The sequence below is a fragment of the Oncorhynchus nerka genome, unplaced genomic scaffold (genome assembly GCF_034236695.1).
Source record: "Oncorhynchus nerka isolate Pitt River unplaced genomic scaffold, Oner_Uvic_2.0 unplaced_scaffold_6224, whole genome shotgun sequence".
NCBI classification, from domain to species: Eukaryota; Metazoa; Chordata; class Actinopteri; order Salmoniformes; family Salmonidae; genus Oncorhynchus; species Oncorhynchus nerka.
In genome coordinates, this window is record NW_027035091.1 from 1 (window position 1) to 5164 (window position 5164).

At 50.3% G+C, this 5164-nt stretch overlaps 1 long non-coding RNA gene across 1 annotated transcript; it reads right to left on the minus strand.

The window, feature by feature from the left end:
- Window positions 1-20: 20 nt before the first annotated feature.
- Window positions 21-4512, minus strand: LOC135566274 (uncharacterized). Its single transcript, XR_010462024.1, has 3 exons — window positions 4234-4512; window positions 3235-3397; window positions 21-2758 (listed from the first exon to the last, which is right to left on the minus strand). It is a non-coding gene; the product is annotated as an uncharacterized LOC135566274 (long non-coding RNA).
- Between the last annotated feature and the right edge of the window lie 652 nt (window positions 4513-5164).

A 5164-nucleotide genomic window follows, 5' to 3' on the forward strand; every position in this document is an offset into this window, starting at 1 on the left:
CCTAAGAGCAGTCGGTCACTACTAGCTCATCTAAAACAACCAGAGACCACTGTGTCTCCTAAGAGCAGTCGGTCACTACTAGCTCATCTAAAACAACCAGAGACCACCGTGTCTCCTAAGAGCAGTCGGTCACTACTAGCTCATCTACACAACCAGAGACCACTGTGTCTCCTAAGAGCAGTCGGTCACTACTAGCTCATCTAAAACAACCAGAGACCACTGTGTCTCCTAAGAGCAGTCGGTCACTACTAGCTCATCTAAACAACCAGAGACCACTGTGTCTCCTAAGAGCAGTCGGTCACTACTAGCTCATCTACACAACCAGAGACCACTGTGTCTCCTAAGAGCAGTCGGTCACTACTAGCTCATCTAAACAACCAGAGACCACTGTGTCTACAGGCCCCGGGGGGTGACAGGCCCCCCGGGGGGACATGATGACAGACAGAGTACAGTATACTGACCACAGGGGACATGATGACAGAGAGAGTACAGTATACTGACCACAGGGGACATGATGACAGACAGAGTACAGTATACTGACCACAGGGGACATGATGACAGAGAGAGTACAGTATACTGACCACAGGGGACATGATGACAGGCAGAGTACAGTATACTGACCACAGGGGACATGATGACAGACAGAGTACAGTATACTGACCACAGGGGACATGATGACAGACAGAGTACAGTATACTGACCACAGGGGACATGATGACAGGCAGAGTACAGTATACTGACCACAGGGGACATGATGACAGGCAGAGTACAGTATACTGACCACAGGGGACATGATGACAGACAGAGTACAGTATACTGACCACAGGGGACATGATGACAGACAGAGTACAGTATACTGACCACAGGGGACATGACAGACAGAGTACAGTATACTGACCACAGGGGACATGATGACAGACAGAGTACAGTATACTGACCACAGGGGACATGACAGACAGAGTACAGTATACTGACCACAGGGGACATGATGACAGACAGAGTACAGTATACTGATCACAGGGGACATGATGACAGACAGTACAGTATACTGACCACAGGGGACATGATGACAGACAGGGGACATGATGACAGACAGAGTACAGTATACTGACCACAGGGGACATGATGACAGGCAGAGTACAGTATACTGACCACAGGGGACATGATGACAGACAGAGTACTGACCACAGGGGACATGATGACAGACAGTATACTGACCACAGGGGACATGATGACAGACAAGAGGACAGTATACTGACCACAGGGGACATGATGACAGACAGGGGACATGATGACAGACAGAGTACAGTATACTGACCACAGGGGACATGATGACAGACAGAGTACTGACCACAGGGGACATGATGACAGACAGTATACTGACCACAGGGGACATGATGACAGACAAGAGGACAGTATACTGACCACAGGGGACATGATGACAGGCAGAGTACAGTATACTGACCACAGGGGACATGATGACAGACAGTATACTGACCACAGGGGACATGATGACAGACAAGAGGACAGTATACTGACCACAGGGGACATGATGACAGACAGAGTACAGTACACTGACCACAGGGGACATGATGACAGACAGGGGACATGATGACAGACAGAGTACAGTATACTGACCACAGGGGACATGATGACAGACAGAGTACAGTATACTGACCACAGGGGACATGATGACAGGCAGAGTACAGTATACTGACCACAGGGGACATGATGACAGACAGTATACTGACCCCAGAGGACATGATGACAGACAGTATACTGACCACAGGGGACATGATGACAGGCAGAGTACAGTATACTGACCACAGGGGACATGATGACAGACAGAGTACAGTATACTGACCCCAGGGGACATGATGACAGACAGTATACTGACCACAGGGGACATGATGACAGACGGAGTACAGTATACTGACCACAGGGGACATGATGACAGGCAGAGTACAGTATACTGACCACAGGGGACATGATGACAGACAGAGTACAGTATACTGACCCCAGGGGACATGATGACAGACAGAGTACAGTATACTGACCACAGGGGACATGATGACAGACAGACAGTATACTGACCCCAGGGGACATGATGACAGACATTATACTGACCACAGGGGACATGATGACAGACAGAGTACAGTATACTGACCACAGGGGACATGATGACAGACAGTATACTGACCACAGGGGACATGATGACAGACAAGAGGACAGTATACTGACCACAGGGGACATGATGACAGACAGTATACTGACCACAGGGGACATGATGACAGGCAGAGTACAGTATACTGACCACAGGGGACATGATGACAGACAGAGTACAGTATACTGACCCCAGGGGACATGATGACAGACAGAGTACAGTATACTGACCACAGGGGACATGATGACAGACAGACAGTATACTGACCCCAGGGGACATGATGACAGACAGTATACTGACCACAGGGGACATGATGACAGACAGAGTACAGTATACTGACCACAGGGGACATGATGACAGACAGGGGACAGTATACTGACCCCAGGGGACATGATGACAGACAGAGTACAGTATGCTGACCGCAGGGGACATGATGACAGACAGGGGACATGATGACAGACAGAGTACAGTATACTGACCGACAGAGACGGCTGCCACCACAGGGGACATGATGACAGACAGAGTGACTCCTCCTGCTATCACCAGGTTCCTCCTGTGGGGAGAGATGTCCTTCCCCTCATAGCGGTTATAGATCTAACAGACAGACAGAGGGGTTAGAGGTCAGAGGTTATAGACCAGACAAACGGACATACAGGGGTTAAAGGTCAGGGTGTTCATATAAAACAACTGTATTATTCTGTGTTCATATAAAACAACTGTATTATTCTGTCTGTGTTCATATAAACCCTGTTAGGGTCAGCTCACCTTCCTCATCTGATGACATTTACATTTAAGTCATTTAGCAGACGCTCTTATCCAGAGCGACTTACAAATTGGTGCATTCACCTTATGACATCCAGTGGAACAGCCACTTTACAATAGTGCATCTAGGTCTTTTAAGGGGGGGGGGGGGTGAGAGGGATTACTTTATCCTATCCTAGGTATTCCTTAAAGAGGTGGTGTTTCAGGTGTCTCCGGAAGGTGGTGATTGACTCCGCTGTCCTGGCGTCAGTCTGCTGTGTGTTTAGGGTGACCTGTTAGGGTCAGATGACCTGTTAGGGTCAGCTCACCTTCCTCCCCACGTACACAGGGATGCCTATGATCATGGCAGGGACGGCGATGCCAGCGATCAGAGCGATGCCCACCGGAGCGCCCACCAGCGTGCCCAGCTGCCACAGGATCTTCTTCTTCCTGCTCCACGGCTTCCTGCCCCAGAAGGTACAACCTGACGGGCTGGGGGGGGACGGAGAGAGAGGATTTACAACCCAACCCTGACAGGCTGACCAGGGGACAGAGATGATAACAACCCAACCCTGACAGGCTGACCAGGGGACAGAGATGATTACAACCCAACCCTGACAGGCTGGACAGAGATGATAACAACCCAACCCTGACAGGCTGGACAGAGGACAGAGATGATAACAACCCAACCCTGACAGGCTGGACAGAGGACAGAGATGATAACAACCCAACCCTGACAGGCTGACCAGGGGACAGAGATGATAACAACCCAACCCTGGCAGGCTGACCAGGGGACAGAGATGATAACAACCCAACCCTGACAGGCTGACCAGGGGACAGAGATGATAACAACCCAACCCTGACAGGCTGGACAGAGGACAGAGATGATAACAACCCAACCCTGACAGGCTGACCAGGGGACAGAGATGATAACAACCCAACCCTGACAGGCTGACCAGGGGACAGAGATGATTACAACCCAACCCTGACAGGCTGACCAGGGGACAGAGATGATAACAACCCAACCCTGACAGGCTGACCAGGGGACAGAGATGATAACAACCCAACCCTGACAGGCTGGACAGAGATGATAACAACCCAACCCTGACAGGCTGGACAGAGATGATAACAACCCAACCCTGACAGGCTGACCAGGGGACAGAGATGATTAACAACCCAACCCTGACAGGCTGACCAGGGGACAGTCTAGGGCATATAGCCTAGCAGAACTCTGGCTATTCAGAGGCAGAACACTGTGGTTAGTGTATAGATAGTGATGTACTCCTCCCTGAGTGTTGACACACTCCTCACCCCTCTCTGCCTCTCACCTCAGGTAGTGCAGGTCAGAGATCTCCTTCATGCAGAGCCAGCAGAACTCACAGCCGCACACGGCGCAGGTCATGTGGTTGCAGCTGCCGTCGTTCATCTTGATGATGTAAGCCGCGCAGCGCGGACACGGCTTGATGTCATCGGCTGGGGACGAAGGAATAGAAACGCAGTGTTAGTTGTTAAAACAGAAACAGTGGACATACACCCTCTTCTTCATCTAGAACATTCCCAACCTACCTACTTCTATTGCCAGAGGCAGTATTCCCGGTTCTCGTCTGGCCGCACCTCCCCTTTAAACCCCCAGACAGCACATACACCCTCTTCTTCATCTAGAAGAACATTCCCAACCTACCTACTTCTATTGCCAGAGGCAGTATTCCCGGTTCTCATCTGGCCACACCTCCCTTAAACCCCAGACAGCACATACACCCTCTTCTTCATCTAGAACATTCCCAACCTACCTACTTCTATTGCCAGAGGCTGTATTCCTGGTTCTCATCTGGCCACACCTCCCCTTTAAACCCCAGACAGCACATACACCCTCTTCTTCATCTAGAACATTCCCAACCTACCTATTCTGTGTGCCAGAGGCAGTATTCCAGTTCTCATCTGGCCACACCTCCTTCTCAAACCCCAGACAGCATACCCTCTTCTTCTTCTAGAACATTTCCCAACCTACCTGCTTCTATTGCCAGAATGATATTCGGTTCTCGATCTGGCGCCTCCTTATTGAACAGCACATACACCCTCTTCTTCATCTAGAACATTCCCAACCTACCTACTTCTATTGCCAGAGGCTGTATTCCTGGTTCTCATCTGGCCACACCTCCCCTTTAAACCCCAGACAGCACATACACCCTCTTCTTCATCTAGAACATTCCCAACCTACCTACTTCTATTGCCAGAGGCAGTATTCCCGGTTCTCATCTG